Source organism: Tursiops truncatus, chromosome 8, assembly GCF_011762595.2.
Source record: "Tursiops truncatus isolate mTurTru1 chromosome 8, mTurTru1.mat.Y, whole genome shotgun sequence".
Taxonomy (NCBI): Eukaryota; Metazoa; Chordata; class Mammalia; order Artiodactyla; family Delphinidae; genus Tursiops; species Tursiops truncatus.
The window spans coordinates 24,968,641-24,993,090 of record NC_047041.1 but is presented as its reverse complement, the minus strand read 5'-3'; the positions used below and the strand labels follow the sequence as shown (position 1 = coordinate 24,993,090).

At 36.6% G+C, this 24,450-nt stretch overlaps 1 protein-coding gene and 1 pseudogene across 1 annotated transcript in view; one reads left to right on the top strand and one right to left on the bottom strand.

The window, feature by feature from the left end:
* ELMOD1 (ELMO domain containing 1) overlaps positions 1-24,450 on the top strand; it is a 112,632-nt gene that overhangs the window by 4,316 nt on the left and 83,866 nt on the right. The window lies entirely within an intron of this gene.
* On the bottom strand, positions 4,277-4,783 carry LOC109547482 (rRNA N(6)-adenosine-methyltransferase METTL5 pseudogene; annotated as a pseudogene).

The window sequence follows — 24,450 nt, the reverse complement described above, 5'->3', positions numbered from 1 at the left end:
TGTATAGTGAAGCAGTTAATTCGGAACTTTCTTATCAAATGATTATTCCTTAAAATAGAACAGAAAACACTTCTATTTCAGGTTTTTGTATTGTTCCTTTTTGTAGTGTCTGCCAAACGTGTCCTGCCTTGTAATTCTGATAGTACATGAGAAAAAGAGTGATCAAGGAAATACTGAAGTTTCTAAAATCTCAAGGCAATTAGACTATAGTTTCTATTTTCAGCAAAGTTTCATATGGATATGACTTATTGAAGAAAGCCTTACTTCAGTGATCTCTAATGACAACTTATGCGGGCTGTCACCCAGAGAGAGTTTTAACTGAAATTGTGTGCTCAGTTCACATTCTAAGTCTTCAGTAAATACTTTGAATTTAAAGAATCTGAAGGCAGCATGTTCTTGCATCCCAGGAGCTTTTAACCCTCCAACTCACTTATGCTGACCACAAGCAAGTCTTATTTTACATCAGTTTCTGTGCTATAAAATGGAAGATATGCACATTTAAAAAGAGAATATTGTGTCAACTCCAATCATCTATGTCTATAAAATAAACATTGTGTTCTATAGGATAAATAACTCCATTCTCAATGTAATTAGACAATTTCTATACTGTCTATGTACTCTCTATAATGTTTCAGATGCCATCAAAATAATTCACAATTTGCTGTGTTTGATTTTTTGCTTTTTTGTTACAAAGCAAGATGATTGTGGTAAATGCTTAAGGAGAGCTCATTAAGCCTTTTTAAAAAATTAGTTTCAAACAAGCTAATGACTGAAGATTCAAAGGTCTTTACATAGCTTTTAAACATAGTTTCCATTTTAATTATTGGGATTGGGACTTCGTTAATTAGAATGCGTGGTATAAGAGCTTATTTCAGCTGCTATAACTCTCAGTCCTATCCCTTGTATAAGTAGATTGCCATATGTTTTGAAGCTTTCATTCATGATGAAACTAATAATTTATTTATCCCACAGCTGCTTTTTGGTTTAGCAAATATCATCAATGATATCATAATCTCTGTTCCCTAATTGTTTTTTACATTACCATTTGGCATTATAAATATTTTAAGTATGAATCAGTCTCTGGAATGAATTTACTATACAAGTACATTTCTTCCTTTTCCTTCAGAAGAAGAATCAGAATGCTCTACCCTTCAGTATTTGGAAGCCAGATTTTCTGAAGAGTCTATATTCCAGTAGAACACTTACATTTTAATTTCAGATTTTCTTTGGTCTTAGAATCCATTTAAGTTAGCAAAAATCTTAAAACAGTTATTTTTAATTGAGAAGTTTTATCATACATTCTTTAAAATGGTAAACATTCATCAAAGCTGTTTCAATTAAAATATATATTATGCACATCATTAGTCAAAACAATTATAAATATATATTCACCTAACATAGGACCACCTAAATATATGTATAATGTGTATGTAGCCCAATATGTGAACCAGTACATGAAAATCAAGACATAAAATAAAAAATTTGGGTTATAGTTTTTGCTTCACTAAAGAGTTCTGTGTTGTATCAAATATTTCTTCTATTATTCCTTTCAATTATAGATAACCTACAATATTTAAAATAGAGCCAGACTCATCAAATTTTTACATCTACTCTATCCTTCTGGGACACATCTATCAATTAGACAAGTAATCTTTGTAGGTGAGATGCAGAAATGAGGTCTGGGATATGATCTAATAGCTGGATTCATCAGCTGTAACCAAAGAAAGTTTACAGGTGTGAAAGCCACATAGGAGGTGGTTTCTGTTGGCCTCCTTCAGAGCTCTTCCCTTGACCCTGACATTTCTACAATTTTATCAGTGACTCAGATATACTTAGACCATACATATATCTGGTTTGTTGATAATGCAAAGCTCTAAGAACTAGTGAATTTGAATGACAATCAGGATTAAACTTAATATCCCTTAGCCCAGGCTGAAACTAAGATTATATTCAGAAAGAATAAATGTTGGCTTCATTTAGTTTCTAAAATTAGTTGCCTAAGGATAGGGAGTGGAAGTCCTATTTTAACAACAGTTTGAGTTGTAAAAATTAGTTTTAGTTCACTTGAGTATTAACCAACAGTACAGAAGAAATTAATGCTTTCTTTGGTTGGATTCATATGAAAAGATCAGAAACAGACACTATAGCGCACTGTACTGAAAGTGATGCATTTTTGGGCCATCTGTCAGGGATGTAATAAGGGGGACTGGCTCATGTGAGCCTGAGTAGGATGTTGGCTCACATGACCTTAAAAGCACCTCCTAAATCAGATTATGCAGTTTAAATTGAGTTCCCAGGCACATGAATCTGCCAACGTCTAATTCAGCTTAGTAACATTTATGTAGCATATAACTATTGTACATCCTTTTCTTGATTAATAATGAATATCCTTATTCTTTTCTACTTAAAGATTATTCCATAGATAATTAATCAATCATCACTTAAAATAAATGCATCTACTTTGTGACCACCACTGGGTTTACTTAGCTAAGATCATACTTGAAATTCTTAGATGAAATGATATGTACTTTGAATAGCCACGAAGTAGGCACGTTTCCAGGTTCTAAAATAAAATTGCACAAATTAGACAAAGATGAAAGGCAAATGTATTCACTCAGTGTATTCTGTGTGTACTCTAATAGTCTGCACTGTGTTTTGGCTTTCAAAGGTGTTTGTTTATAGTGTAGAGTGGACACCGATCATTCCTTTTGAACACTGCTATCTGAACCCCTTTCCCATGTTGGGGGGTGCTCTCCCACATTATGAGACAGAGGCCACTTCTCACTATAGGAGATAAAAGTGCCAGGTGCTTCCTCTCCCAGACATCCTTGCATCATAGACATGGACCCAGATGCTGCCCTAGTGGCAGATGTTTCGGTTGGCAACACCCTTGACCAGTGCTGGGGTGGGGTTGGTGGAGCCAGCTACTGAGTCCGGACCTGGTAGTGGCAGTAGAGCTGTCTTTACTGGACTGGCTTTGTGTCATCATTTTAAGCGTTATTTTTGACTACGTAACCTCTAAACCCAGTTCTCTAGCCCTCCTGGAAATTCTGTGGAATTACCTTCAGAACAAATTCCTTTCTGCTTAAACAGGCAGAGCTAGTTTCTGTTCCTTGTAATAATAATCCCTGCTGGTACAGGGCGCAAGTCCATGCTTACATTGGCATATTAGTCAGTCACTGGGACCTACTGAGTACAAAGCACTCTGAAAGGTGCAAAAGGAAATATTTATTCATTCTCTGAGTATTTCTGAAACAAGGAAACTTGCTTGGCATTTGATAGAAGGAGAGGCAAACAAAATTGGTATTTTCAAATTCGTGCTATGAGGACAAGTAGGAGAAGGTAGGGATACCACTGTCAAACTACAATGGAGGCAGATACTATGTGGATCTACTGATTGTCAAGATTGATTTAGTGTGGGGATGAAGGGTTGGGATAAGAAGGGATGCTTTTGGGGGAAAAAATTGTGTTTCATCAATTCCAAGACTCAAATTGTTTTCTTCATCTTAACATTTATGAAATTAGGAACCATTATTAGAGTGTGTCATGTTTTAATTGCCACTTTTTCTCCTCAATCCATCTAATGTATTTTACCAAATCTAAGATGTAATTGATATATATACTATTACACTTTTTACCATTAAGAAAAAAAGCTCAGTAAGTAATTACTAAAAAATGATGATACTTAACATCATACTGGGGGCTCTAGAGTAGAAGATTTAAAGAGAACCTAGGAGAATTAGATCAGTCATGGAAATGTTGTGAGTTAAACACCAAATTCCTTTTCATTGTTCTAGTAGTCTCCCAAAGCTGTTGAAGACTAATAGATTCACCTCTAACTTCTGTTGTGAACAAATTCAGGTACTAATCATTATAGCCTTGCTTGGCTATAAAATATGCCCGGTAGAGTGATTCTCAGTTTTGTGGATGGCACATTTATTTTTGATAACTTTTTTATTTGGAAATTTTCAAATATATACAAAAGTAGACAGAATAATAACATAATGGATCCTAGTATTCAATAATTATCAACTCATGATCAATGCTGTTTGGTTTCTAGCCCTACTCTCTATTCACCCAATTGTATTTTGAAGAAAATCTCAGGTGCTATACCATACCATTTGTAAATACTTCAGTATATAGCTCTAAAACACATACTCAAAATATTGTTACTACATTCCTAGAAATAAAATCTATAGTTTGTGGCACCTTTTTTAATAGACAAATTTTGTATTTATTTTAATTAGGTTTTAAGCTACCTTTTGGGGGGAGGTTTTTAAAAAGAAAACCAAGTGAGGAATACTTCAATGTCCACTGATTTCTTTTTACGAAATTTATGTGATGCTAGTAGGTCATATCACAATCCTGCAATAATGTCTATCTTGATTTTTCACTCTGAACTTTCTTTTGAATATGTTCTCTAGTTGAGGATTTGTTTAAAGAATATACTGCTGTTCTTGCCATTTCCAAAGCAATCTTCAGAAAAGTCATATCTATCCCTTTATTATTTTTATCCCAAAAGGAGGATTCATAATTACTATATCAAATGACTTGAACCATGTCAACATTTGTCAGCTCAAACTCTTCCACTTTTCTATTAAATATTTTCATCTGTGTCAAATTCAACAAACAACCTGCAGTGCGTGGCCTGGTGGGTTACTGTTCTAAAGTAACTTGGGCTTCTGAAACCATCTACTTGATGCAGGTGACTTTCTAGTTCCTTGAACCTTAGTTTCTTCTTTTTTGTTTTTTTAAAGTGTGGGTTCACAGGGTTAAAGGACATTGATGGACCTCAGGAGGCTAGAAGCCCCACCATATGTGTGTCACCTTTTTTAAATTTAAGTTTTTGTTTTTAATCAGAGTAATACTTACATATCATTAAAAACATCATATAATTATACAACATAATGAAAAATAGACCTGTTGCCCAGATTTCTTTCTCAGGTATAATCACTTTAATTCTTTTAGCTGATTCTTCTGATGTGTTCCACCTTATAATCTGCTAATATTGCTATTCCTCAATATCTAAAAATATCAGATCTACTGATTTTCTACTATAAGAGTGAAGATTTAACTTTCATACCTAACTTCTCTCCCTTATATGCATTCACTTCTGTTTCCTCAGTTCTCCCATTATCACTGTTTTTGCCTAGGAGAGATCCACATGTGTCTTGGTTTGGATGGTTTTCTGAGGGATGAATCTCCTGAGGACTAGTATTCTGGCTGCCTCTGTTCTGGGAGTTGAGTGGGAGAAGGAGGCTGGATAAATCTCATGTTTATCATGTACACTTTCATTTAACCTCCTAGTATTCAGTATGACAGCTCAATCTCATTTTCTTGTTTCCAAAAGTTCAGAGCCTCTCTAGCTCAACCTCTTCAAGAGTTAATCTCACCTCTTTTGATAGAATGGAGAAGGGGTTATGCCTACTTTCATAAGGTGGGGAGGAGATCTAAGGCCTAACTAATCCTTATGAAAACTTTCAGCCAAGTTGTGGTTGACTTCATTTTACACTCCACTTTCAGAAGACCTAGGCATCCCTAACTCCTGAACATGACTGAGATTACGTACTCTAATTTGTATTGCCTTTGGGTCACTTCCCTCACTGCAGGTTTAGTCAATTAGGCTAAGTAAATTACCATTTTCCCATCTTCTTTCAGCTTCCAGAATTCTGCTGACATCTCATGTGCACTCCTGTTACCCTTAGCCTTATGGATTTATGCTTTTTGATTTCTTTACTCTTACGTTGGTGGGATTACATGTGTTTTATTTGTCATGTTTAGATGGAAGTCCATGACACAAGTTTTAAGGGCACATTTAAAAGGAATTAAAGATGTGAAATAATGTAAATGAATCAGCAATAATTATAGTGAATTAATTACTGCTTAGTAAGTGTCTCACATTGCCTATGTAAACTTCCACAATTACCATACTTGTTTTGCTTACTTCTCTTTTCTCCTTTACCCATAGTAAATTTTAATACTCTCTTAACCTAGTCATACCACCTTCTTAGCAAAATATCCTACTTAACACATACTACTGTAAATAATATGTATCCCCAGTTGTAAAGAAGAATTTCATACAATTAGTGATCAGAATTTTGTCACACATCTGTGAAGAGTCCATAGAACTGTGACATGTTGGTTAGGTACCCTTGTCTTAGAGTATAGTCCAGTTTAGTGTGACATGACTGAAATGAATTTTCACTGGAGACAGCTCAGAGCTTCTATACTGACTTCAGAAAGGGCACTAGATTCCGTGCCTGAGAACTGCTAGATTTCCCATTCCTTGTGGGCAAAGACTGTCTTACTTATTTTGTATCTCTAGTGCTTAGAAAGAACTGAACATATTAAGTGCATGATAAAGCTTACTGACTAGAATTAAGAGCTGAGGTCTTTTCCTACCAATTGGCTGTCTGTCCTTGGATAAGTCATTTGTTGGATTTGTTTGAGGCTCCAAGAGGTCACTTAGGAAAGGTATGGTGTCAGAAAAGGTTGAGAATGGAACATTGGGGAACATCTACACTTAAAAGGCAGGCAGAGGAAGAGTGTGAGATAGATGGAAAACCAGGAGAACATGGAAACATGGAAGCCAAAAGCAGGCCTTTCAAGAAGTAGCATCACATGAAATCACATCAAATAAGATAAAGATAAGAAAATGGAGCTTGGACTAGACCATGCTCTGCCTTCAACCAAACATTTATCTACTCACTCACTCATTGCGTAGATAAATGTTTATCACTCCTGAGATGTTTATGGTCAGAGCGATCTTTGTAGTATAAGGAAGTTGTCTTGAGCCCTGTGTATGTGTGAGGATGCATATGTGTGTGAATGTGAATGGAGGGATTGTGATAGGGGAAGGAAACCAGAGCTCAGAGAGACTATGCAGGAAGGAGTTGGGAGGCTCTTTATGAGTCTAAGAAGGACATGAGTTAGTCATGTGTAATCAACCTATAACATATTGTAGAATTACTTAATTAACCTGGTTTAACCTGAATAAAAATGTTTGAGTCAGAGAGTAAGATTCTTGTGTGATTTGCTGCAGGCCATTTGTATTCTTTTTCATCAACCAATGGGTTCTTCGAAGAAACACTGTAGCCTGGAATTTGGAAATAAATGGGCTTCAATCTTACTGTATTTCATCAATTCTTCTCCCCACCCCCATCACTGAAATTGGGATGCATCATAATTTAATTAGCAACATTTTATGTTTCCTTAAAGGCACATGTCATAAAGGTACACTTTACCATTGATGGTGCTGATGAAATTCCACTGGAAAGAATCAAACAATACTCATTCAGCATACATTTATCAAGTCATGTATACCAAATCGTAGCTCTAAAGTGAGGTTAAAACTATTTTTAAAATTTGTTTTACAGCACAAATTGTTGCAGAAGCCCAATCTAAATGGTCTACTTCTCAGAAGCATTCTCAGAAGAATGCTATTATCTCATCTGTGTGATCAGAGTCAGCAGATGCCTTCAGAGCAAGATACCCTGTTTGCCTCCAGGCCCCTGTAAATATCCGAATTTGTTTGGACTTTTCTGTCAAATTTTATAGGTATATACCCTCTCTATGTTCTCATTATATGAAAGTGAAAAGTTTGCAAAAAGCATCAGGCTAGATTGGCAAAATCATATTCATTTAATTTTTATGCAAACATAAGTTTACCATTCTTTTATTGTGGTTTAATTTAGAAATTTAACTTTTAATGCTAAAAAGTTTTTAAAACTAAAACTATTATATAGTTGAGAACCTACAAAATCTAGATTGAGTATTTTTGTAGAAAATGGATTAATATTTAGATTTAGAAATTTCCTTATTCTTTTGTAGATAAAAGACAAATTTCATCAATCCTGCTCTCCCTCTCTTTGCTCCCTCCCTGAAAACAATAGATGGATGTAGGTGACCACAGTGAAAGCCAGAAAATCACTATACTTTTAAAGTAAATCATAAACATATTTGCAGACAATCCTGAATTCTGTGGCTGGCATGGCCTCCATTGCTATAAATCACAAAAATAAACTTTGGATGAGTGTTTAATTCCTGAACAAGGAAAAAAACTTCTTAATTGTCATTTTAGTGAGTATCAGCAGAATATTTTTTCAAGTGAATCACCAGAGAAAGAGGAAAGGAGAGTTCTGGAATGTGGCCTTAGGCAGATTATTATGCATGAGTATTATACCTCTAATATGACATGCTGCATAGCATGTGTGAAATGTAAATGCATAATATGAAAGATTTTTTAATTTCTCTGGGATAGTAATTTTTTATATTGCTCTCCTCTCTCCTCATGTGCATATCTATATTAAGTAAAAAATTGCAAATTATACATGTTTCAGGTGCTCATAAATAGCCTTAGAAATTTTTCTTTCCCTTCTCCTTCCTCCCTTCCCATTCCATTCCCTTCCCTTCTTGTTTCACATGGTAAGTCTGATTGCAGTACATCTTTCGAAGACTGAGTTCCTCATCTGTCTGTGTCTTCCTTTAACTGAAACTGTGCTTCTTAGGACTTGACAAAATAGGGAGCATGATGCAAACTTAGTCATTATCTGAATTTGCTAATTCAGAACCTGTTTATTTGCCTAATTTGAACCTGATACTTGACCCACCTGATTTAAGAAAACTGACCTCCTTGTTTTGTTTCTGGGGTTGGCTCAGCCAGAGCCCAGCAACTCACATTGCAGGTGACTTACCTGCTCCTTCTTACCCACAAACCACCTGTGCCCTTCCCTGGTGTTCCCACAGAGATGTGCTTCCTGCCGAAAGGTCAGGCTTGTTTCGGAGAACTTTCTCTAATTTCTTGAACACCATCCACAGGCATTCATACATGCAGAGCATAATAGAGAATTACTGGGAACTGTGAGCTGAATTAATCATATCCTAAAACTACCCTGACTTCAATTATCTGTAAGTTTTGGCCTATATCAGAATAGTGGCCTTTCTCTTCCATTTTACCTTTTACACCTAGATATAGCTTTTGCTGAAGAAAATGTGGGAAAAGAGAAGTCTATATCTGTTTCTGCAAAAGTGTCTACCTGACTGACTAATTGAGAGAAGTCACCATTATGATTTCATTAGACTCTAGCAGGGCACAAGTACATACTATGAGACCATTTAGTAGGAAAACTAAAATTTCCACATAGGTTAAGATCATTTACTTGGAGTTTATCATTTGTCATCAGGAAATTTTTTCAGTTACTTTTAGAAAATATTTAAAGTGACATAGTATAATGAAGACACAGGATAAATGGAATTGAACCAAATTAGCCATAGGCTTTCTTATGATACCCAAAGCATCTTTTGATCAATCTTACTGTTAGGGAAGAAAACTGTAAAAGTTATTATTTATGAATCTTATGGTTTAACATGTCATTGCTTTTGTTCTTCCTTCACCTGAAACAAGAAGAATAGTTCAAACTGAGAAATTAAATCAGTGACAAATAATTTTGATATTGCTGATTTTGAATTTATCATCTGCAGAGTAAAGTTGTGTGCTCCCCTCTCCCAACTGCTAAATGAATTTTTTTCACTGCTGCTAAAAAATGTTGCCCAAACTTTCTCTTTTTAATCTAGATTCTGGGGAGGGGGAGTAGAATGTGTTTTCATCTTTTGATTATCATTAATTACATTAAGTTATATTTTGAGGTTGACCCACTTGATTGATTTTTTTCCTCCTAGAAGTGTTGCAGTATGAAAAGGAAATGATAACAAGAAGCAATTAGGGAAATGTAAAGGAGAATGGAACTTATTTTGCTTTTTGATGAATATAAGAAAACTCATTCAAGTTAGTATATATCTCCTAGGTAGATTTGGAATATTTTACCAGCCATTAGATGTATTTTATGTATGGTAAAAAAAAAAAAAAGGCAAACAAGTATTGTGATCTACAAAGGGAAAGATGTAATGTATTACAGAAACTAAAACATATAGAGGTAGACTGAAAGAAAAACAAGGGAAAAAGTTGATTTAAAGACACTGTCACATGGACCAGTGACTCAAAGAATAATTTGAGGAGAATGAAATCACCACACAAATAGCAGTGTGGATCAGGAGTTTGAATTTCATTGGATTTTTCTAAACCCAAGGGAACACAAGATTTACATTGAGGGGGTGTTTTTATCAAGTTATTTCAGAAATACATTGCCAAGGATTCATATACCCTTGGAAATTAGGCCTCAAGGAAGAATGTAAAACCGTCCTTTTTTGGCTCTGTTGTATAACTTCTTTACATAAAACTTGCTTTAGAAACTTTTCAGATTAGTAGTACATTTGCTTTGAGAAAGGAAAGAGGTTAATTTTCAGTGGCATGGTAACTCTTATTATTCAGGAATCCCCCAGCTAGCTTCCAAGGAATGCTTAAGTTTTGAGGTGCAGCTATATATCCAGGCCCTGGTTATCTGCAGCTCAGCATTTTCATTTGAATTGAATACACACTATTATGCCAATACAGAATTTTACCTCAGCGTTTTCCAGAGGCAGCACAGGGCAGTGATTAATAGCAATGCTTTAGGAGCCAGGCTGCTAGGGTGACCTTGAAAGGTTGCTTAATTTTTCTATACCTCAATTTTCTCAGTTGTAAAATGGAGATACTGACTATTATTCACTTCGTAGGATGACTATTAAGTGAGTTAATATAAATAAAGCTCATAGAATATTGCCTGGCAGACCCTCAAGATGGCGGAAGAGTAAGATGTGGAGATAACCTTCCTCCCTACAGATACATCAGAAATACATGTACATGTGGAACAACTCCTAGAACACCTACTGAACACTGGCAGTAGACCTCAGACTTCCCAAAAGGCAAGAAACTCCCCATGTACCTGGGTAGGGTAAAAGAAAAAAGGAAAAACAGAGACAAAGTAATAGGGAAAGGACCTGCACCTTGGAGAAGGAGCTGTGAAGGAGAAGGTTCCACACACTAGGAAGCCCCTTCACTGGCAGAGATGGCATGGGGCAGGGGGGAAGCTTTGGAGCCATGGAGGAGAGTGCAGCAATAGGGGTGCAGAGGATAAAGCAGAGAGATTTCCGCACAGAAGATCGGTGCTGACCAGCACTCACCAGCCTGAGAGGCTTGTCTGCTCACCCACCGGGGGCAGGTGGGGGCTGGAGCTGAGGCTCCGCTTCGGATGTCAGATCCCAGGGAGAGGACTGGGGTTGGCTGCGTGAACACAGCCTGAGGCGGCTAGTGCACCACAGCTAGCTGGAAGGGAGTCTGGGAGAAAGTCTGGAACTGCCTAAGGATCAAGAGACCATTGTTTCGGGGCGTGCGAGGAGAGGAGATTCAGAGCACCACCTAAGCGAGCTCCAAAGATGGGCGCGAGCCACGGCTATCAGTGTGGACAACACAGACGGGCATGAAATGCTAAGGCAGCTGTTGCAGCCACCAAGAAGCCTGTGTGCAAGCACAGGTCGCTATCCACACCCAAGAGCCTGTGCAGCCCGCCACTGCCAGGGTCCCGTGATACAGGGGCAACTTCCCTGGGAGAACACATGGCATGCCTCAGTCTGGTGCAACGTCATGCCAGCCACTGCCGCCACAGGCTTGGCCTGCATTCCGTACCCCCTCCCTCCCCCCACCTGAGTGAGCCAGGTCAGCTGCTACTTTAACCCCATCCTGTCTGAGCAAAGAAAAGATGCCCTTAGGCGACCTACATGCAGAGGTGGGACCAAATCCAAAGCTGAACCCCAGGAGCTGTGCGAACAAAGAAGAGAAAGGGAAATTTCTCCCAACAGCCTCAGGAGCAGTGGATTAAATCTCCACAATCAACTTGATGTACCCTGCATCTGTGGAATATCTGAATAGGCAACGAATCATCCCAAAATTGAGGCAGTGGACTTTGGGAGCAACTGTAGACTTGGGGTTTTCTTTCTGCATCTAATTTGTTTCTGGTTTTATGTTTATCTTAGTTTAGTACTTAGAGTTAATTATCATTGGTAGATTTGTTTATTGATTTGGTTGCTCTCTTCCTGTTTTTTTTAATATATATATATATATTTTTTCCTTTTCTCTTTTTGTGAGTGTGGATCTGTATGCTTCTTTGTGTGATTTTGTCTGTATAGCTTTGCTTTTACCATTTGTCCTAGGGTTCTATCGGTCTGATTTTTTTTTTTTAGTATAGTTTTTAGCACTTGTTATCATTGGTGGATTTGTTTTTTGGTTTGGTTGCTTGTTCTTTCTTTTTTTATGACTTTTTAATTTTTAATAATATTTTTAAATTTTAATAACTATATTTTATTTTATTTATTTTTTCTTTATTTATTTATTTTCTCCCTTTTCTTCTGAGCCGTGTGGCTGACAGAGTCTTGGTGCTTTGGCCAGGTGTCAGGCCTGCGCCTCTGAGGTGGAAGAGTCAAATTCAGAGCATTGGTCCACCAGAAGCCTCCTGGCTCCACATAATATCAAATGGCAAAAGCTCTCCCAGAGATCTACATCTCAATGCAAGACCCAGCTCCACTCAATGACCAGCAAATTACAGTGCTGGACAACCTATGCCAAGACAGGAACACAACCCCACCCATTAGTAGAGAGGATGCCTAAAATCATAATAAGGTCACAGACACCCCAAAACACACCACCAGATGTGGTCTTGCCCACCAGAAGGATAAGACACAGTGTCATCCACCAGAACACAGGCACCAGTCCCCTCCACCAGGAAGCCTACACAAGCCACTGAACTAAACTTAACCAAAGGGGACAGACACCAAAAATAATGGGAACTATGAACTTGCAGCCTGCAGAAAGGAGACCACAAAAACAGTAAGTTAAGCAAAATGAGAAGACAGAGAAACATGCAGCAGATGAAGGAGCAAGGTAAAAACCCACCAGACCAAACAAATGAAGAGGAAATAGGCAGTCTACCTGAAAAGAATTCAGAGTAGTGATAGTAAAGATGATTCAAAATCTTGGAAATAGAATGGAGAAAATACAAGAAACATTTAACAAAGACTTAGAAGAACTAAAGACCAAAAAACAATGATGAAAAACAACACAATAAATGGAACTAAAAATTCTCTAAATGGAATCAATAGCAGAATAAGTGAAGCAGAAGAATGGATAACTGACAGGGAAGATAAAATAATGGAAATAACTACTGCAGAGCAGAATAAAGAAAAAAGAATGAAAAGAATTGAGGACAGTCTCAGACCTCTGGGACAACATTAAATGCACCAACATTCGAATTATAGGGGTCCCAGAAGAAGAAAAAAAGAAAGGGACTGAGAAAATATTTGAAGAGATTATACTTGAAAACATCCCTAATATAGGAAAGGAAATAGTCAATCAACTCCAGGAAGCTCAGAGAGTCCCATACCAGATAAATCTAAGGAGAAACACACCAAGACAAATATTAGTCAAACTATCAAAAATTCAATACCAAAAAAAAAAAAAAAAAAAAATTCAATACCATGAAAAGATATTAAAAATGGCAAGGGAAAACAACAAATAACATACAAGGGAATCCCCATAAGGTTAACAGCTGAACTTTCAGCAGAAACTCTGCAAGCCTGAAGGGAGTGGCAAGACATATTTAAACTGATGAAAGGGAAGAACCTACAACCAAAATTATTCTACCCAGCAAAGATCTCATTCAGATTCGATGGAGAAATTAAAACCTTTACAGACAAGCAAAAGTAAGAGAATTCAACACCACCAATCCAGCTTTACACAAATGCTAAAGGAACTTCTCTAGGCAAGAAACACAAGAGAAGGAAAAGACCTACAATAACAAACCCAAAACAATTAAGAAAATGGTAATAGGAACACACGTATTGATAACTACCTTAAATGTAAATGGATTAAATGCTCCAACCAAAAGATATAGACAGGCTGAATGGATACAAAAAAAGGACACGTATATATGCTGTTTACAACAGGGCCGCTTCAGACCTAGAGACACATACAGACTGAAAGTGAGGGGATGGAAAAAGATATTCCATGCAAATGGAAATCAAAAGAAAGCTGAAGTAGCAATTTTCATATCACACAAAATACACTTTAAAATAAAGACTATTACAAGAGACAAAGGACACTACATAATGATCAAAGGATCAAGCCAAGAAGGTATAACAATCGTAAATATTTATGAACCCAACATAGGAGCAGCTCCATACGTAAGGCAAATGCTAACAGCCATAAAAGGGGATATCAACAGTAACACAGTCATACTAGGGGACTATAACATCCCATTTTCACCACTGGATAGATCATCCAAAATGAAAATAAATAAGGGAACACAAGCTTTAAATGATACATTAAACAAGATGGACTTAATTGATATTTATATGACATTCCATCCAAAAACAACAGAATACACTTTCTTCTCAAGTGCTTATGGAACATTCTCCAGGATAGATCATATCTTGGGTCACAAATCAAGCCTTGGTAAATTTAAGAAAACTGAAATCGTATCATGTATCTTTTCTGACCACAGCGCTATGAGACTAGATATCAATTACAGGAAAAAATATGTAAAAAATACAAACACATGGAGGCTAAACAATACACTACTGAATAACCAAGAGATCACTGAAGAAATCAAAGAGGAAATAAAAAAATACCTAGAAACAAATGACAGTGAAAACACGACGACCCAAAACCTGTGGGATGCAACAAAAGCAGTTCTAAGAGGGAAGTTTATAGCAAAACAATCCTACCCCAAGAACAAGAAACCTCTTAAATAAAACAACCTAACCTTACACCTAAAGCAATTAGACAAAGAAGAACAAAAAAACCCCAAAGTTAGCAAAAGGAAAGAAATCATAAAAATCAGATCAGAAATAAATGAAAAAGAAATGAAGGAAACAATAGCAAAGATCAAAAAAACTAAAAGCTGGTTCTTTCAGAACATAAGCAAAATTGATAAACCATTAGCCAGACTCATCAAGAAAATGAGAAGACTCAAATCAATAGAATTAGAAATGAAAAAGGAGAAGTAACAACTGACACTGCAGAAATACAAAGGATCATTAGAGATTACTACAAGCAACTATATGCCTGTAAAATGGACAACCTGGAAGAAATGGACAAATTGTTAGAAAAACACAAACTTCTGAGATGAACCAGGAAGAAATAGAAAATATAAACAGACCAATCACAAACACTGAAATTGAGACTGTGACTAAAAATTTTCCAACAAACAAAAGCCGAGGACCAGATTGCTTCACAGGTGAATTCTATCAAACATTTAGAGAAGAGCTAACACCTATCCTTCTCAAACTCTTCCAAAATATAGCAGAGGGGGGAACACTCCCAAACTCATTCTATGAGGCCACCATCACCCTGATACCAGAACGAGACAAAGATGTCACAAAGAGGGAAAACTACAGGCCAATATCACTGATGAACATAGATGCAAAAATCCTCAACAAAATACTAGCAAACAAAATCCAACAGCACATTAAAAGGATCATACACCATGTTTAAGTGGGGTTTATCCCAGATTGCAAGGATTCTTCAATATATGCAAATCAATCAATGTGATACACCTTATTAACAAATTGAAGGATAAAAACCATATGATCATCTCAATAGATGCAGAAAAATATTTCAACAAATTTCAACACCCGTTTGTGATAAAAACCTTCCAGAAAGTAGGCATAGAGGAAAGTTACCTCAACATAATAAAGGTCATATATGACAAACCCACAGCCAACATCATTCTCAATGGTGAGAAATTGAAACCATTTCCTCTAAGATCAGGAACAACACAGGGCTGTCCACTCTCACCACTGTTATTCAACATAGTTTTGAAAGATTTAGCCACTGCAATCAGAGAAAAAAAAGAAATAAAAGGAATCCAATTCAGGAAAGAAGAAGTAAAACTGTCACTGTTTGCAGATGACATGATACTATACATAGAGAATCCTAAAGATGCTACCAGAAAACTACTAGAACTCATCAATGAATTTGGTAAAGTTGCAGGATACAAAATTAATATACAGAAATCTCTTGCATTCCTATACACTAATGATGAAAAATCTGAAAAGGAAATTAAGAAAACACTCCCATTTACCATTGCAACAAAAAGAATAAAATACCTAGGAATAAACCTACTGAAGGAGACAAAAGACTTATATGCAGAAAACTATAGAAACTGCTGAAGGAAATCAAAGATGTTACAATCAGATGGAAAGATATATCATGTTCTTGGATGGAAGAATCAACATTGTAAAAAGGATTATACTACCGAAAATAATCTACAGATTCAATGCAATCCCTATCAAACTACCAATGGTATTTTTCACAGAACTAGAACAAAAAATTTCACAATTTGTATGGAAACACAAAAGACCCGAAATAGCCAAAGCAATCTTGAAAAAGAAAAACGGAGCTGGAGGAATCAGGCTCCTGGACTTCAGACTATACTACAAAGCTACAGTAATCAATACTGTATGGTACTGGCACAAAACCAGAAGTATAGATCAATAAAACAGGACAGAAAGCCCAGAGATAAACCCACACACTTATGGTCACCTTATCTTTGATAAAGGAGGCAAGAATATACAATGGAGAAAAGATAGCCTCTTCAATAAGTGGTGCTGGGAAAATTGAACAGCTACATGTAAAGGAATGAAATTAGAATACTCCCTAACACCATACACAAAAATAAACTCAAAATTGATTAAAGACCTGAATGTAAGGCCAGGCACTATAAAACTCTTAGAGGAAAACATAGGCAGAACACTCTATGACATAAATCACAGCAAGATCCTTTTTGACTCACCTCCTAGAGATATGAATATAAAAAGAAAAATAAACAAATGGGAACTAATGAACCTTAAAAGCTTTTGCACAACAAAGGAAAAGATAAACAAGAAGAAAAGACAACCCTCAGAATGGGCGAAAATATTTGCAAATGAAACAACTGACATAGGATTAATCTCCAAAATTTACAAGCAGCTCATGCAGCTCAATACCAAGAAAACAAAGAGCCCAATCCAAACATGGGCAGACCTAAATAGACATTTCTCCAAAGAAGATATACAGATTTACAACAAACACATGAAAGGATGCTCAACATCACTAATTATTAGAGAAATGCAAATCAAAATAAAATGATGTACCACGTCACACCAGTCAGAAAGGCCATCATCAAAAATCTACAAACAAGAAATGCTGGAGAGGGTGTGGAGAAAAGGGAACCCTCTTTCACTGTTGGTGGGAATGTAAACTGATACAGCCACTATGTAGAACAGTACGGAGGTTGCTTAAAAAACTAAAAATAGAACTACCATATGACCCAGGAATCCCACTACTGGGTATATATCATGAAAAAAACATAATTCAAAAAGAGTCATGTACCTCAATGTTCATTGCAGCTCTATTTACAATTGCCAGGACATGGAAGCAACCTAAGTGCCCATTATCGGATGAATGGATAAAGAAGATGTGGCACATATATACAATGGAATATTACTCAGCCATAAAAAGAAACAAAATTGAGTTATTTGTAGTGAGGTGGATGGACCTAGAGTCTGTCATACATAGTGAAATAAGTCAGAAAGAGAAAAACAAATATCATATGCTAACACATATATATGGAATCAAAAAAAGAAAAAAAAAGTTTCTGAAGAACTTAGGGGCAGGACAGGAATAAAGAAGCAGATGTAGAGAATGGACTTGAGGACACAGGGTATGGGAAGGGTAAGCTGGGATGAAGTGAGAGAGTGGCACAGACATATATACACTACCAAATGTAAAATAGCTAGCTAGTGGGAAGCAGCCGCATGGCACAGGGAGATCAGCTTGGTGCTTTGTCTCCACCTAGAGGGGTGGGATAGGGAGAGTGGGAGGGAGGGAGATGCAAGAGGGAAGAGGTATGGGGATATATGTATATGTATAGCTGATTCACTTTGTTATAAAGCAGAAACTAACACACCATTGTAAAGCAATTATACTCCAATAAAGATGTTAAAAAAAATGCATCAGCCCAGGAAGGTAAACTGGAAATAAACTTAAAAAAAAAAAAAAGAATATTGCCTGGCATATGGTAAGCACTTTGAAAATATTGGCTGTTATTCACAAAATCTTAAGCTGAGGCTAAATTTTTTTAATTAAATTTTATTTTTAAATGTATTGTATACAACAGTTAAAAAACATTATCATTTCAAATTAGGCAGATTATAACAATGGAACAGTATTTGCCTTGTGGGTTGTCTTTTATTTATGTATAAGCATTATGAGTCCACAAGCATTTTGGTTGTTAAAGGGCATGCAGTCAGTTAGAATTTGAAGGACTACATAGAAAGTATTGTATTGGGCAAAAAGTTCGTTCAGAAAATCCCGAACCAACTTTTTGGTCCACAGAATAGCATTTTTAGTCTCATGTAGGGATTCAGATCTTAAAGAAGGGAATTCTTTTCCCTGTAGTTGAGTCTCTCATCCCCTGCAGTGCTCAATAGATGGATTGGCTTCTAAGAGGTGGGGCCACCTTGTGGTACTTTACAAAGAGCCTCGGTGGCTTCTTGCTCATAGGAAGCAGGGCAAGTTCCTCGATGCCAGGTAAGAGGATGAATTTTCAGAAGCAACAGACCATTCCTTGTGCCGCAAGGGTCACGTAACCCCACACACAGCACTGAAGTGTCAGTCGATCTCCAGAGCACAATCATTTGATCCTTCCCTTAAGAATAGGGCAGGACAATATCCCTGTACACATGGAGAGAAATTACTGCAGATAAGGGGAAAGGGTCAGGGAACCAGGATTATGATTATATTCTTTACTTTGGTTTTAAAAAAAAACAGGGTTTTTTTTTCTTCCAGTGGGGAGATTTTTTGTTTTTATTAGTGCTGTTATTGAACAGTGCTGTTAAAGAAGTGAATTTCTCGAGAAAGATGCAGAGTTCATTTCAATAAATATGTATTGAGCACTGAACGTGCCAGGCACTGTATGAGGCCCTGCGGCTTCCCTGATGCCCTGGAGGAGTATGTAGTTCAGAGGGAAAAGAAACATGAAATAGATAATTTCAGAACAATAGGAGAGATTTAAAATATAGCAGGTAATTCTGATATCCACCCTGGGTTAAAAACCTCTTTAGAAACGAAGCTACAAGGAAGGGATAGCACCCAGAGCTGTTTCCGTGTTCTCCTTTTGTGCTGTGAAACAGGTGGCTTTGGAGCTAATGTCTGACCAAAAATGGGTGAACTTTATGTAAATAATACCTCAATAAGTCTGAATTAAACAAAGAGTTAATATATATCAGTGTTTTTCAATTAGTGAGACAGACATTAACAAGACAAGTAACATATTTCATCAAGTTAAAGTCTGGTGCATAAAACAGGCTGGTGTGTAAAATACTTGAGAAGTCTATCAGGGCTACTGTTTTATTAGAGGGCTGTGCAAACAAAAAGTAAACTCAAATTCTTCCTGAGTTTAGGTCTTGACCAACCACTTGAGAAATGCTGTTTGGGCTACAAAGGAGTAGATTAACTCAGCGCCACTCTGGAAAAACTGTTCAAAGGACATTTCTTATCAATAGTGGCTCAGAGTATCATACATTGCACACCAACTATGATTTGTTCCTGTCTTTTATATAGATTTTCTAGTTAACTGTAATTAGGACATTAACAAGTGTGCCTCCTTTAAAACAAAGCTAGATTTAAAAATAAAGTAAGAAGTAATTCTTTTTGCTTTTTATGGAAAACATTTAGAGAAGTTATTTAATGAGTACCCAAAGAACAGTGAGTTAAATAGCATTTGCAAAAGGCTTTCTTCTACCACCCAAAGCCATTTTTGGTGTTTCCTCTTTGGGGGCAAATAATTAGAACTAATTGTTGTCTTTGTTTCCTGTTTGGGGGACAGATAATTAGAACTAATTACTAGTTCCCTTCACCTGTCCCACCCAATCAGCAATTCCAATTGATTCTACCTTCTTCATCACCACTGTTGGTGTCCCAGTTCAGGTCACAATTTACCAGAATTTATCTAAACAGTCTCCTAAGTGATTCTTGACTTGACAAAATGATCTTTTACTTTAGAGGACAGTATAATAAGAATGAGAAAATAATAATACCAGAAGTGAGTAGCAACTCATTGATTGCATATTATATACATCTAACTATGCTAAGCACATTACATGCTTTGGTTCATTCAATCCTTAGAACAGTCATACGAGGTAGTTGTGATTTCTCTCCCCATCTAAGGAGAAGAAAACTGAACCCCAGAGAGATTAAGCAACTTGTCTAAAGCCATTTGGCTATTGGTAGTGCCTCAGACATGAATTCTCTGTCTCCAAAACTTGTGCTCTTAACTACCATGCACACTCTCTGCCAATTTGCCCAAATTTCCCTTAAATAGTAAAGATCCTTTGCCATATTAAACTATGTTACATTACCAGAACAGTGCTGAGCACATAAACATTCGAGAAATTTTTTGTTTTGTTTTGCTTTGTTTTAATGGACAGACAAATTTTTTTTAAATTTTGATAAAATCTTTCTGAAATGTATTCCATTACTTTTTTGCCTCAGTAGTATGATAGTTCTAATTTAATATTATCCTAATGACAAAAAATATTGTTATGACCAACAAATGTTGCATATGCTGTTTATTTAGTATTTCGTCTGGGCTATGGTTTTAATTACCATCTATATGCTGAGGAAGCCCAAATCTTTGTCTCCAACTGGGATTTCTCTCCTGATCTTCAGATCCATGTATTATATATCCACACTCCCACTTACCCTGAAAATTCAAAATGAACCAAAGATCCCCAAATACACCTAGACCCAAAATCTGTATCTCCAGAATTCCATATCTTAGTGAAAGATTACACTGTCTACCTAGCTGCTAGCCATAAACATGTGCATAATGTTTGACTCTTCCTTTTCCTTCATTAACTAACCCCCCAATCAATCAACAAAAGTCCTATTGATTTTGTCTTCTATATATCTCGCCAATCCAAAACATTCTGTCTCTGTCTTTTGCTTTATTCTGTCATTATTATGTTTGCCTAGATGACTGTAACCTTATAAATGATGCCCCTACCTATAATTTCACCACAATCTAATTTATTCTCTATACTACAGTGAGATTACACTTTTAAAACTAGAACTCTGATTATGTCACATCCAAGTCTATAATTTTCAATAGTTCTTCACTGCTCATGGGATAAGGTTCAAAGTTCTTTAATATTGCATAAAGCCTTTGATGATCTGACCCCTTCTTGCCCTTCCGTATTTTACCATCCCTGTTTTTACCTGTTCCTCTCATTGAGCACCACACTAGGTCATATTGAGTGTTTTCCCCTCTATACATCATGTATTTTCTTGCTTCTAGGAATTTGCATGTGCTATTTGGGGAACCCCCAGAACCCTACATCTAAGGTAAACATCTCTCACATTCACTGTCACAGCACCTATTTCCACTTGTAATATTGTGGTTAAGTACCTATTTGTATTTGTGTATCATCTTCTTCTCTGTCTTCCTCAAGACTCTTGGGTCTGGAGGATGGAATTCATGCCCTTCTTGTTCACCCTGTATCCCTAGTGCCTAACTCTGTGTCTAGAGCATAGTAGGCACTAACACATTGTAATAATTTTTTTAAATTTTAGAATAATTTTAGGTTTATAGAAACATTACAAAGATACTACAGAAAGTTTCCTTATATTAGCACACAGTCTCCTCTATTGTTAACATCTTACATTAATATGATAAATTTGTCACGATTAATGGACTGATATTGATACCAAATTTTTAACTAAAATCTATGCTTATTCAGATTTCCCTATTTTTTAAAAATTGGGATATAATTGTTTTACAATGTTGTGTTAGTTTCTATTGTACAGAGAAATGGAGTTCCCTGTGGTATACAGCAAGTTTTCATTAGTTATCTATTTTATACGTTTTAGTGTATATATGTCAATCCCAATCTCCCAATTCATTCCACCCCCCATTCTCTCTTGGTGCCAATATGTTTGTTCTCTACGTTTGTGTCTCTATTTCTGCCTTGCAGACAGGTACCATTTTTCTAGATTCCACATATACGCATTAATATACGATATTTGTTTTTCCCTTTCTGACTTGTTTCACTCTGTATGACAGTCTCTAGGTCCATCCACGTCTCTACAAATGACCCAATTTTGTTCCTTTTTTTTTTTTTTTTTGCGGTACGCGGGCCTCTCACTGTTGCGGTCTCTCCCGTTACGGAGCACAGGCTCCGGACACGCAGGCTCAGCGGCCATAGCTCACGGGCCCAGCTGCTCCACGGCATGTGGGATCTTCCCGGACCGGGGCACAAACCTGCGTCCCCTGCATCGGCAGGCGGACTCTCAACCACTCCGCCACCAGGGAAGCCCTAATTTCGTTCCTTTTTAGGGCTGAGTAATATTCCATTGTATATATGTACGACATCTTCTTTATCCATTCATCTGTCGATGGGCATTGAGGTTGCTTCCATGACCTGGCTGTTGTAAATAGTGCTGCAATGAACATTGGGGTGTATGTGTCTTTTTGAATTATGGTTTTCTCTGGGTATATGCCCAGTAGTGGGATTTCTGTGTCATATGATAAATCTATTTTTATTTTTTTAAGGAACCTCCATACTGTTCTCCATAGTGGTTGTATCAATTTACATTCCCACCAGCAGTGCAAGAGGGTTCCCTTTTCTCTACACCCGCTCCAGCATTTACTGTTTGTAGATTTTTTGATGATGCCATTCTGATGAGTGGAAGGTGATGCCTTAGTGTAGTTTTGATATTCATTTCTCTAAAACTTAGTGACGTTGAACATCTTTTCATGTGCCTCTTGGCCAGCTGTATGTCTTCTTTGGAGAAATGCCTATTTAAGTCTTCACCCATTTTTGGATTGGGTTGTTTGTTTTTTGATATTGAGCTGCATGAGCTGTTTATATTAATTTTGGAGATTAATCCTTTGTCCGTTGAATCATTTGCAAATATTTTCTCCCATTCTGAGGGTTGTCTTTTCATCTTGTTTATGGTTTCCTTTGCTGTACAAAAGCTTTCAAGTTTCATTAGGTCCCATTTATTTTTGCTTTTATTTCCATTACTCTAGAGGGTGGGTCAAAAAAGATCTTGCTGTGATTTATGTCAAAGACTGTTTTGCCTATGTTTTCCTCTAAGAGTTTTATAGTGTCCGGTCTTACATCTAGGTCTTTAACTCATTTTGAGTTTATTTTTGTGTGTGGTGTTAGGGAGTGTTCTAATTTCATTCTTTTACCTCTAGCTGTCCAGTTTTCCCCACACAATTTATTGAAGAGACAGTCTCTTCTCCATTGTATATTCTTGTCTCCTTTGTCATAGACTAGATGACCATAGGTGCATAGGTTTATCTCTGGGCTTTCTATCCTGTTCCATTGATCTATATTTATGTTTTGGCGCCAGTACCATATTGTCTTGATTACGGTAGCTTTGTAGTATAGTCTGAAGTCAGGGAGCCTGATTCCTCCAACTCTGCTTTTTTCTCAAGATTGCTTTGGCTATTCAGGGTCTTTTGTGTCTCCATACACATTTTAAGAATTTTTGTTCTAGTTCTGGGGAAAATGCCATTGGTAATTTGATAGGAATTGCACTGAATCTATAGATTGCTTTAGGTAGTATAGTTAGTTTCACAATATTGATTCTTCCAATCCAAGAACATGGTATATCTCTCCATCTGTTTATGTCATCTTTGATTTCTTTCATCAGTGTTTTATAGTTTCTGAGTACAGGTCTTTTACCTCCTTGGGTAGGTTTATTCCTAGGTATTTCATTCTTTTTGTTGCAGTGGTGAATGGGAATATTTCCTTAATTTCTCTTTCTGATCTTTCATTGTTAGTTTATAGGAATGCAAAAGATTTCTGTGCATTAATTTTGCATCCTGCAACTTTACCAAATTCATTGATTAGCTCTAGTAGTTTTCTGGTAGCATCTTTAGGAGTTTCTATGTATAGTATCATGTCATCTGCAAACAGTGACAATTTCACTTCTTCTTTTCCAATTTGTATTCCTTTTCTTACTTTTTCTCCTCTGATTGCCATGGCTAAGACTTCCAAAACTGTGTTGAGCAATAGTGGCAAGAGTGGACCTCCTTATCTTCTTCCTGATCTTAGAGGAAATGCTGTCAGTTTTTCACCATTGAGAATGATGTTTGCTGTGGGTCTATCATATATGGCCTTTATTATGTTGAGGTAGTGTCCCTCTATGCCCACTTTCTGGAGAGTTTTTTTTATCATAAATAGGTGTTGAATTTTGTCAAAAACTTTTTCTGCATCTATTGAGATGATCACATGGTTTTTATTCTTCAGTTTGTTAATGTGGTGTATCACATTGATTGATTTGCATATATTGAAGAATCCTTGCATCCCTGGGATAAATTCCACTTGATCATGGTGTATTATCCTTTTAATGTTCTGCTGGATTCTGTTTGCTAGTATTTTGTTGAGGATTTTTGTGTCTATATTCATCAGTGATACTGCTCTGTAATTTTCTTTTTTTGTGATATCTTTGATATTTTTTGGTTTCAG